We start from the raw sequence: 12,164 nt of genomic DNA on the forward strand, positions 1-12,164 counted from the left end.
AGCTCTGAGAATGAGAGGGCCGGCCTTCTGGTAGCACTACGGAATTTTCCTTTCCCATCCATTGTTCTCATTACCAACTTCAAGAGAAATGATGTAAATATGGTCACAGTGTTGGTTTGGTGATTACTAGAGACAGGAAGATGAGGAGAGAAGCAAGGCAAAATGAACTTGAGCTTCAGAGACAGAAGCTGGTTTTCATAACCAAAATAAAATGAAGAGTTGAAGTCATTATCTTGGTAACTTGGGGAGAAGGTGTCTTTTGTTGTAGAGAGAGTATCTTGTTTACCTTCTTATGCTGAATAAATTTACTAATTGTTCTATTTCCTTCTTTGCTTATGACAAGTAAATGTGGTCCAGCCTGCCTCTGGGTTTTGAAAATCAGGATATAAAGGTGATATTGTGATAAACCAAATCAGTGGAAATGTTGCTTGGTTGATATGAGGGAGAGAAGTGGAACGATTGTTTAGGTTCTAAATAGAAGACATTTTCTTGATTTTAATTTTCATATAATATAGCATTAATACTCACGACATGCCTCTGAATCTGTATCATGAGATTTTTGCAGTGTATACATTTAGAGTTTTAATCGAAGTGTAAAAAGTTACTTTAAATAACGAAAATCTTCCATCTAAAAATGGAAATTACTATTGCATTTAAGATTCTTTTGCTTTTTCTAAAGCAGTGTTTCTTAAACATTAGTGTCCACGCAGATAATGGAGGATCTTTTTATTTAAATGAAGATCCTGGTTCAGAGGGGTTGTGCCTGAGGTTCTGCAATTTCAAACAAGCTCCCAGGGATGCTGCTGGGCCACACAGACCACATTTTGCATAGCAAATACCTAAGGAACACGTGAAAGATGACATATTTTAAATGCGAAGATGATGGTTTTTCTCCATCTTTGATTTTTATACTTTGATTTTTTTTCCTCTGGTTTCAAAACTTAACTTGTTATTTTTATCATATCATTTGGACAAAAGTGTTGTTTTTCCTCTGCCCTCTTTCAATTATTTTTCAGTTACAAGAAGTCTTTTTTTTAATAACGAGTTTTTAAAAGATAGACATTGTTTTTTAGAGCAGCTTTAGGTTCACAACAAAACTGAGGAGAAGGTACAGAGATTTCCCATATGCCTCCTCCCCCATATATGCTTACCCTCCCCCATTATAAATGTCCCCAACCAGAGTGGTACATCCTTTGTAAGTGATGAACCTACATTGGTGCATCATTATCTCCCAAAGTCTATAATTTACATTAGGGTTCACTCTTGTTGTCGTACATTCCATGGGTTTGGACACAGGTATGACATTATCTGCCATGATAGAATCATACAGGGCAGTTTCACTCACCTAAATGAATATCAGAGAGTTTTCATCGGGTCTCTCAAATACGCAGAAAGCCCCGATAGACCAAGGACTCTGCAGGTATACAGACCTTTCCTTTGGGGGCTTTGTTGACAGTGCACTCGTGTGTTCAGGGTAGGTGAAAAGATAGTCCGGAAGGCTGAGTGACACAGAATCTTTTCCTTCACCCACATCTAACTTCATTGCTCTGGTGACAATGTGCAGTGATGGAAGTTGTCGTGCAGTTAGCGCAGCGTGTGCAGTGGTTGTGTTGGCTCCCAAATTCCTTCTCTGACCTTCCAGATCTGATAGCCTTTGTCAGTAGCAAAGTAAAGAATCATTAACTACAGAAACAACACATGCATTTGGGAGAGAACTGCTTTTGTTTCTAGTACTACTCACCAACTTTGTCTGATCCAGGAAATCTTTTTGTATTTCTGTACCTTGTGTACTTTATCTGCCATGGGCACTCTCAAATTTCACAGCATCCTGGAAGATGAATTTGTTGTAAAAAGTGAGCATCTGAAAAGTATTTTCTCTCCAGTTTGGCTAAGATCTAAGGAATTATTGTAAGTAGCGCATACCTATTAATCATTGCTTAGCAGGTAAATTCTCTCACTCATTAGAGTTCATATGGTGGATGTAGTTTCTTGAAATTAGATCATTTATTTTGGTCTAAGTCATTGAGGATCAAAGGTCATAAGGAATCCAAAAGCCATTAGTCAGGGTTCTTTTCTGGACCCCTTAGATGTCATTGTGCGAGTCACCCATGGCAGCCCGGGCCTGGCCTGCTGTCAGGGAGCTGGCAGGGTGCCTACTTTATTTCCAGTTTGCATAGATAAAAAGCAGAGCAGCTACTCCCGGAATCACTATAAAAATAAGCTTACATAAAATCTCCATTTGAAATACAGTATGTGTGTGCCCCTGCATGCTTTCTCTTATGGAAGCCATGCGACCTAGAAATCAAAATTAGGAAGAGAGGCACACATTTGATGGCATTGTGAATCGTTCTTTGTTTTGGTGCAGGCATTTATAATTCATTGTGAATTTAGGAAAGACCAGATTTTCACAAAAAACCGTAACGATAAACCAATGTTTAATTTGCTAATGTAAAATAAAAATAAAGGCATCACTTTAACTGTTGTCAAAAACGTATATTGCCACCGTCTTAGTAATATTGGAGTACATTTGGCAATAATGAATTTATGTGTATCAGGAGCAGTGGATAAGAGATGTAGTCAAGTCAATTCATTTACTTCCCCCATTGAGCCCTGCGGGTCTCAAGTCCACACCTTGAAGTGAAAACATCATCAATTACCAAGACGACAGGCGCCCTGGACTTACTCCCTGAAAGTGTTCATATTGGACCAGAAACCATGAGCACTCAGCAACATTCATCACTTCAGTGTTCAAGAGAGTGATTGAGTACATGGTGGGGTAAATTTCCAAGGAAAAAAAGGTCAAATACACATGCATGAAATAGCGTATACTTGAATTTTTAAAAATCAGTCTATTAAACATGCATTCTGTTTAATTTTAAAAGATTATTAATTATTAAGGTGTTAGTTTGCATATGATCCTACGATTAATAATTGCACTGCCATTTAGCATATAGAACGTTTTACAGAAGGAGGAGGGACAGAAATGGCCGGAGATCTTAGGGTACAGTAACGTAGAGGCTGAAAAAACATTCTGAACCCTAATTTTCAACCTGCTGGACCTCTCCACCTCCACACCTTGACACTTAAAATGATGGTTTGTTATTCCTCTGATGAGAACTGAGGTAGAAGTCCACATGGCCTCATCAGAGCCATACCTTTTCCACACTTTGAAAGTGGTCACGACTGCTCTATGGCACCACCAGAGCTGTGAGGTCCCTGTGTGAGAGCCCTGCTTTTCCTAGAGCTCTCTGTGGCTCTGAGCCGGGCATTGCAGCAAGAGCAAGTGTGTGTATGGGGTGGTGGGGGGTGTGTAGAAAGGGCGGAATGACTTATGCTGGCAGCAGGATGAATGCAGGGCCCTTATCTGGGAATACCTTAAATTGTTTGGTTTGTGTGGAGGTGACTGGAATGGTTTCCATGAGGTGATGGCCTAATCCCACCACATAGCAGGGAAAAGCAACTTTCAAAAACGTGCTTGTTGTTTTTCCCCCGCCATAAGTGATGGCTAATCTTCAGGCCACATCTACCCTTATCTTTGAATAACAATAGAAATTGGGCCATTACAGTTTTTTTTTCCAAATAAGTTCAAATGTTTTTTTGAGTGCCTACTATGTGCAAGGAGCCATACATGTCTCTGAGCTTTCTAAGCTCTTCGAAAAGGGCGCGGATCTAACTGGTGGTGCAGTTTGTAGGAAGAACTAGAGTGAGAACAGGTAGGAGACAATTACAGCAGTTTAGATAAGAAGGTTATGGTCCTGAGGGTGTAAAGAAATGAATGGATGGAAGATATTTGAGAGATAGACCTGGCACCTCATGAATAGAGGCATTCGTAGCTGGCATGTGTGTTTCAGGCACTATACTGAGGGCCAGTGATGTGCCGGTGTGGGTCCTGGGAGCTATCTATCCTTAATGTAATGTGTATAGAGACTTTACAAATAATAATAAAATGACTAAAAGTCTATTCATTATTATCACCATACACCTGCAATGCTAAATAATGTCAGTGAATAAAATATTCCTTCCTGCCAGAGCAGACTGCTTCCACCCTTGTCCCCACCTTGGTAAGCCAGTGCTAAGTACTTTCTTGCTTTATCTCATCCAGTTCCCATAATGACTCTATAAAGAAAGTCCTGCTAGTCTCCCTATTTTACTGATGAGAAAACCAAGGTTAAAAGAGATTCAACAACTTGCTTGAGGAGCACCATAAGGAGCAGGGGCTGGATTTGAACTCATGCCCACTGATTCTGGTGCCATTTTCATAACCACTCTTGAGTGGACATTTGGCAAAAAAGACCATCAACGGCAACTTCCCTGTTTTACATTGAACAATTTGGAAGCGGTGGTATCAGCCTTCTCTTTTGCAAAAAGGAAGTCAAAAGGAGGAACTGGTTTTAGGGGAAAAGTGATGAGTTCAATTTGGGATATGTTGTGCTTCTGATGCTGGTAGGATTTCCATGAGCTGTATGGCCAATAGTTAGAAATGAGATTGCTGGGGTGAGAGCATAAGGCTTTGATGTTACTTAGAGATGTATACAGGGTCATGGACCCAGAGAATTCTGCCAGAGAAAAGGAGATCAAGGTCAGAATTTGGGCAATGGTGATTTTTAAAGGCTGTCTTAAAAAAAAAAAAAATCCTAGAGAAAGATACAGAGGAGCAGGCAAGAGGTCTATCAAATGTGGAGGTAGGCTGAACTGGTCTTTGGGATCTTTCCAGCTCCAACAATTTAGTATTCTAAGAAAAAGAAGAAAGATACAATAATAAGAAAGTCAGAGAGTCTGTCCCCAAACAGAACTCATCGTGGCCCTAAAACTGGCTCCTTTTCCTGTCGTTTTCATCTCAGTTACTAGAATCACTCACCATGGACCCAGAAGACCTGACCAGGAACCTAGGAGTCATCCCTAAAAGTTCCCTGTCCTCCCCCTTACTAAAAATCCTGTGACATCTCCCTATTGCTCTCAGAACATGATATCCTTGGCATGCCATTCAAGGTCTGACACTGGTCCACTGAGAGCCCAGGCTCCTCTTTTGCCCTTTCCATACATGCTCCCCACACCAGGGTGCAACCAAGCCTGGAGACTTAAGTCCCCCTTAGGTGCTGAATGGTCCTGTACTTTGTGTAACAGCACATATTGTTCTCTTATCTGAAATGCATCACCTCCATGACCTCTTCTCCACTTCACACTTTCTTCTGTATCCTTCACATCTTATCTCAACTGTCATTGCTTGGGAAAACCATTCCTGGTCCTCCCCAGGAGAGAGGAAATGGTCCCGGCCACCAGATTCATAGCACCCTGAGGGTCATCTGATAGAGAGTACTTATCAAGGTGATTTTATTTACGAGCTGCCTCCCTATCTAGAGGTCAGGATTTGATCTCTGTATCTTCAGAGCCATATTATAGATGCTTGATGATATTTACTGACGAAATGAATGAGCCAAGCTTCAAAATAGGGGTGGCCAAACCTTGAGAGTTTTATGAAATAGAAGGACTAAGAGAGGTCCTGGTATGGGGATGAGGAAATCGTCGATGACATTTGAAAGAGCTGTTTCAGGCCTTTGCAAGGGAAAGAATTATGAGGCATGCAGGTGACACTGTGATAGAGGCAGCATGGGTAGACCCTTTTGCAGTCGCTCGAGGAAATATGCTAAAGGATATAATTTGGCCAGGAGCTTGAGGAAGTGGTGACAAGAAGGGGAGGTTTTTCTTTTTTAATATTTAGGAGAAGGGAGATTTGAATACGTATACACATAGAATCAAATTCGACCGTCTTTCATGGAATTGCTACTATGTTCCATGCAGTTTGTTAATGCACAGCCGAATTATTTTCTTAAGCAATAGAGAAGGAACCTTTGAAGGTAAATATAGAAAGGGACAGATTAATGGAGCAAGGATCAAGGACAAGTTGGCAGTTGGAGGGGTTGGATGGGGAGGTATGGGATGGCATCTCAGAGAAAGAGTTTAGCAATAAGTGTGAACCAGGAGAGGAAGATGCAGGCAGGGAGATTTAGAAATAGAAAAGAGAGGAGTCTTAGGTTCTATTCTCCTGCTAGATTTTTTAGCAGACCAGGAGGCAAAGTTAGCTGCTGAGTGTCCAAGAAGTAGTATTGGGAGCTGGAGGAGAATGGAAGTCATTTGGAAAAAAATTGTTTTTGAGAATGCAGTAGGCAGACCAACACACACACACACAGAGAGAGAGAGAGAGAGAGAGAGAGAGAGAAAAAGAAAAAGAAAAGAGATTGGAGGACTTTCACAGTGCAGTTGAGATACATGCAGAAATAGTGCTAGACACCACACTGTGACCAAGGACTGGTTAGACTTTTAATAGGTACATTTCATAATCAACCTGTTTTTCACATGTTAAAATTAAGGCAAAATAATGAAGTTTTAGTGGTTTTCCACCAGAAAATAATTGCATTTTCTATTCTTAAAAAATTAGTATCGGGAGAAAATTCATTGAGTCTCAATCTCAGCCACTTAAGTTTGTACTATTATATGTAAGTTGGTGACCTTGAGATTGCATTAAATGTTTTATCTTAGTTTTGGAGGAAGTTATCATGTAATTACTGTACATTATCTCTCAGTGTTGGTTGTATGAGAAGTTTGCAAACTTGTTATTGATAACCTTTGTGAGTTCAACAAAAACCATTCAAATGCAGCTGTCTGCTAAGATAAAAAATTTTTTTACCATGATATATGAGAGGAAAAGGGGATTTTTAATTTAACTACAAATCAAATATTTTAAAATATTTGAGCAACCGTAAAGATTAACAAACAAAACAATCTCAGGTATGTATGCTTCTTAAATCATTCCTCTGCCACAGGCCTCATTTCTAACCATGAGAGGGAGGAAAGGCTGGCTTGAACAGATTCCTTTAGATTCATGAGTTGAAGCTGAATTGATCTTGACACTGCTTCAGAAGAATCTACTCTTGTCATTTTGGTTTGATGGTAAATGATATACACCTGGCTTAAGGAAATCAAAAATCACCCCACACGTAATGAACAGCTCATTGTCATACATAAAGAATGGTTGGCTCAGTGTGTGATTGGCAAGTCACAAGAAGACTCATTTGAAGTCTCGCTGTTTAAATAGTAAAGAATACTGACATGCAAACATGCTAAAAGGAAGATAGATAGATAAATAGATAGATAGATAGATAGATAGATAGATAGATAGATAGATAGATAGATAGATAGATGTCTCATTGATCTTTCAAATACGTTTTAGGGAAAAAACTAAAAATAAGTCTCCTATTTAATACTGCAAGGCAACATCATGACAATGTTGGAAAGCCAACTCCTAGTAGCTGGTTTATGGTGGACATTTCTGCCCTTGTCTTTGGGATTACCAGAGTGCCATACGTGCAGTTACACAATGCATAAAGGCGAGGGTCATTTCTAGGACAGATAATTGAACACTAATACTCACTGACATTGTCTAAGGAATGATATGTCAACCTGACAGGGCTTGTGTGCTTACATCCGCTGATTGGCGCGGACGGAGGCTCTGTGTGTCAGGATCAGACCCCAGGCCTGACTGCAGCAGGGCCACGGATGATGCAGTCATTAATCACGAGCTGCCATCTTGGGCCAAGATAGTGTCTGTAAGGTCACTCCATGTCCTGTGTGTGGCTGGCAAGGGGCTAGAGTTTCAAGGTAGAGTTTCAAGGCTCTCAGTATAAAACAACAACAATAACAACAACAACAACAACAACAAACCCCCAAAAAACCTCTACAGACTTTTGGTTTGTGTCATCTCACTAAAATTTTTAGTGGACAGATGTCTCCTTCTGTCCCTCCTTTTCTCCTTCCTTCCTTCTCTTTCTCATTTTTCTGAAACTATACTTTCTGAATAAACAGGGAAGTTTTAGTGGCTGACCGGGGGAGGTCCTGAGGTGATGTGTCTTTTGTTCCTATGAGAATTGATTTGATGAGCTTCTGGTTTCCTGATTCACCATAGATATGTAGTATAATGAAGAAATCAAACAAGAATTAAACTGAAGTTACTTGGTGTGATTTATTTTTTTGATTCTCAACAAAATGTTAAACCTTGTAGGCAGATTTCCGAACAGAGAAAAGAGGTCTACGCAATTATTTTCTTATCCCTGAAATCACATGAACAGCACTTTCCTGCCTCATTTATAATAAATCTTTAGTGAGTTAATCCCATTGCTCCAGTAATTCCACAGCCAACACTTTACTGAACATTTATCCATTCAGAGAAAAGAAACATGGAATAATCATGAGACCTCTGACACTCACCCCAATTGTGGCTTCTTAAAATAGGGGTACTCTGTGTAGGTTTTCACTGCTTAAAATGTTATAAAATAGGGCTCCTGAGAGCAGCCATTATCACATATTGGTTAACATCACAGATTTTAAAATCCCAGTTGCATTGGAGCCATGAAAAAAAAGCTTTCATCTGTAAAATCTAGTTTCCCTTTGTTATTAAAATAAATGAAGCCATTAAACAAAATATATGCATATAATAGTCTAGTCTATCATTTGGCATCATCAAAATGATAGAATTTTGCATTTTCAAAATTCAGTGCTGCTATTTTAGAAGGTTTGAGGTAAGGTACAAATACCAATGTGTTGGCGTTTCTCAAATTTAATGACTTAGGACATATTTTCTCTTTAGCTTGCTTATTTATACATTTATCTGGACCTCCTTAAAAAGTAGAATTCTGTTTAAGAAGGCTAAACAAAACAATAGCATCCCCCCTCTCCCAAATCCTGTGATGGAATGAATTAATTGTAACTATTGAAGAGCTGATACTGTGAATGTGCTGGAATTGCAATAATTTCCAAATATGTTATTTCCGAAGGTTTGTTTTTAATTACAGTGGCACTTGGTTGGCATGCAAAGGCGAGTTCTCACTTTTGATCTATCCTAGCTGGAGCCCAGGCCAAAAGATTCTCTGCTCCCTTTTCTCGAGAGCACACTTTTCTGCCAAATGTGGCACTCATCCTCTGCCAAGGAAGGTGGGCGAATTGCCACTTCTGACTCTCAGCCACCAAAAGACAAAGGCTCTCAACACCCCTGAGTCCAGTGAGCCAGAATGGGCCTCACACCTTGAAGGTTCCAGATTATTGATTTTTTCCCCCCAGAGACTATATAATATGGAATATTTTCTCAGTGCCTCTGTCTGTCCCCTAGGGTGGTTTAGGCACTTACAGGAGTGTGTGAACCCTTGAAGGCCACTGGAGGGTCATTTAAGTGTCCTTACTCATCTCTCTGAGGTCTGAGCACATCTATACTGTCAGTCTTGCCTCCTTTATCTTGCTTTTTTAGTGTTTTATTTTTTACACCCTTTTGGTAAGAACATAGTAATTATTTATTTACTTCCTTGAAGCTCAAATAAATTCAAGAGAGGTTGTAGCTGTGTGTAAAAGATCTGATAGGAAAAACAATCTCTTTCCCTTTTAGCAGAACCAGCTATATGATTTGTGGAGAATGTGTACATTCTCCACATAAACTGTGCAAATTGAAAATGCAGGGCTTCTAAAAAAATTATGAAGAATTTCAAAATGGCAACAGCAGCACATTAAACCAGATGTGGGGCTCTTCTATGAGGGGGGCCCTGTGTGCCTTGTGTGATTGCATTTGAAGCTGGCTCTGCCTTTAGATATTCTGGAGATGAGTGTATCCAAATAAAGAGGATTATGAGAAAACATTAAAACCAAGGGGGGAAAGCCTAATTTAACACTAGAAAAATAATTACAAGAAATGCCTAGTCAGATATTCTTCCCTACAAATTGAGGAGGAAAATATATATATTTATGCTAGATATATATATATTTATGCTAGAGACATGCCAGGTACTATGCTAAGCAATTTGATGTATGTTGTCTTATTCGACTGCCACCAGTTTTTGTCATCCTCATTTTACCGATGAGGAAGCTGAGGATCAGAGGACTGAAATGTGTTGATGAGAGTCACACAGTTAGTATGAGTTCTTGGACTTAAGCTTCAGTTATCTAACTAAATTGGTACACTTAACTGTACCTTTTGGAATCAATAACTCTTAATATGTTTTCCTTTAGATTTGTCGTTTGTCAATGTGTAACCACATCACTGAAGCAGAAATGGACTTAATGATCACCCTTCTGGCCTACATAGGTTGTGACTTTTCACATAGGCCTAAGTTCTCTGAGAAAGTGACTTATGAAAGGAAAAAATGGGGCCCCTTGCATATGTAATTAGCAACTTTATGTCATACATGAAATGGCACAGAAAGACACACTATATAAAACAAAACTAAGTCTAGTTGTTTCCGAGAGGAACAAACTACCCTGTCATGGGGTAAGGATATTTTTTGCCTAAAGCCTATTTTAAATGCCACTATGTAATACTTTTTAGCATTACCAGTTAAATTACTTATATAAGTTTTGTTTGAAATGATGACAGCCAATTTGAAAGGTGTTCTGCTTTGTTTGGTTGTATTTTGAGTTCTTCCTTTCACCCTAGGTATAGAGCAGTGCACATTTTCACGCATCAAAACAAAGGTCAGGTCCATCAACTCATGGTAGGTTTCTGACAGACATGAGTACGGCTTTTTATTTTATCATTAACAAGATAAACTTGAGCTTCAGAAGTAGGAGGCCTGGGCTTTCGCCTAAGAGCCACAACGTCCTGGCCCCATATCCTGCCATATGTCACTCTGAGTTTTGTTTTAACTTCAAAAGAATGAAGTCAGAATTACCTGTCCTTTCAACCTTGCCAAGTAATTGTAAGGTTTGTATTTGGCAAAATGTAATAAAAATTCTTTAAAAAGATAAAGTGTTATACAAATATAAAGAATATAAGGGATCATCCAAACTCAAATTAAAAAAAAAAAAAAAAGGCCCCAAACTGGCCTTTGAGTTACTTTGATTGAATACCTTTATTTCTGCCAATTTTATCTTATAATCTTGCCGGTGACAGGTCTGGCTCTTTCTCCCACTTATCTAAGAGGTTCCATGAGTATCTGTGAGATCTATGAGAACTCCAGCGAAACAGTTCATAACCATGCTAACACATCCCTGTCCAGTTAGATTGGACAACTGAGAAAGCATAATTTAGGAAACAAATCCTGGAGATATGCCCAAATTTTGACTAAGACCCTTCCCTCTTCTATAATCTACTCTGGAGACAGACAGTGAATTCACATCAGTAAATGCTTTGGGGAGTTAAAAGGGGTTTGCTTAAGAAGGTTCATAAAGATAAAGGTAATCTTATTACTAAAACAATTTAAAGTTTTTAGGTTTTTTTCTTAAGAGGAAATTCTCTTTAGTTTGATTGCACGATAAAGCTTTTGTTGTTAACCAAGATAAAATATAGTGCTGAATAATCTCTTAAAAATTGAAGTGTATGTTACAGAGAATAGAGATAATTAAATAGCTTAGACTACAATGAGTAAAGGGAAAAGAGTTTTCATGAAAATTAGCTTAGTAAAGGTAAATTGCATTTGAATCTTAACTTCAAATCTGGGTGCTCTGCTATTTGGCATATGTTGAATTGATAATGCCTGTGTATTAAAGAATTCTGATTGTTTCTTTTGCCTCTCTCACAGCTTATAAAAATGCAAGCAGACCCACCTAATGAATATTAATAGGAATGATGTCTAGATAACACATAAACCCCCTGGATCTGTGGACTTTGGATGGAGTAGTCAGAGCGGATTTCTGTGGCTTTATTTCATACCAAATTTACATACTTTTAAAGAATAAATATCATCTTAATATTTTAATATCAATATTCCAAAGTGGAGATTTTAATGAAATAAAAAGCTTAATTTTCCTTCCCTGAACATTATATTCACCAAGGTCTGCATTTTAACAGGAAACTGTTAGCTAAAAAAGAAATTAACTTAATCCCTCTTCATTAAGTTCCAGTCTTTTTTTGTTACTTAGAGACAAGTAATAATTATACCCGCAGCAATGCAAAGCATGTTTTACACTTTGTTATACAAAAGAACTGCAGTTGTTAAGGTGACAGCAAAAGAAAATGAGAACATTGATAAATACTGATATATTTTTTTCTTCAATCCTCTCTGACTCTTGAAAGTAAATTTCACTCAGGTGTCTGAGCGGCATTTTAATTTATTAAGAGCAAAAAATCTACACAAGTGATTTTAGAAAATGTCAATCAACTAGCTAAACAATATTTTCCCAGCTTAGGT

General features: G+C 38.6%; 1 protein-coding gene and 1 long non-coding RNA gene across 3 annotated transcripts in view; one reads left to right on the forward strand and one right to left on the reverse strand.

Annotated features, from left to right (window-relative positions):
• Positions 1–12,164, forward strand: part of MEIS1 (Meis homeobox 1) — a 128,639-nt gene that overhangs the window by 82,205 nt on the left and 34,270 nt on the right. The window lies entirely within an intron of this gene.
• LOC120594620 (uncharacterized) lies at positions 1,237–1,992 on the reverse strand. Its single transcript, XR_005650652.1, has 3 exons — positions 1,924–1,992; positions 1,742–1,828; positions 1,237–1,652 (listed from the first exon to the last, which is right to left on the reverse strand). It is a non-coding gene; the product is annotated as an uncharacterized LOC120594620 (long non-coding RNA).

Source organism: Pteropus medius, unplaced genomic scaffold (assembly GCF_902729225.1).
Source record: "Pteropus medius unplaced genomic scaffold, Ma_sr-lr_union100, whole genome shotgun sequence".
NCBI classification, from domain to species: Eukaryota; Metazoa; Chordata; class Mammalia; order Chiroptera; family Pteropodidae; genus Pteropus; species Pteropus medius.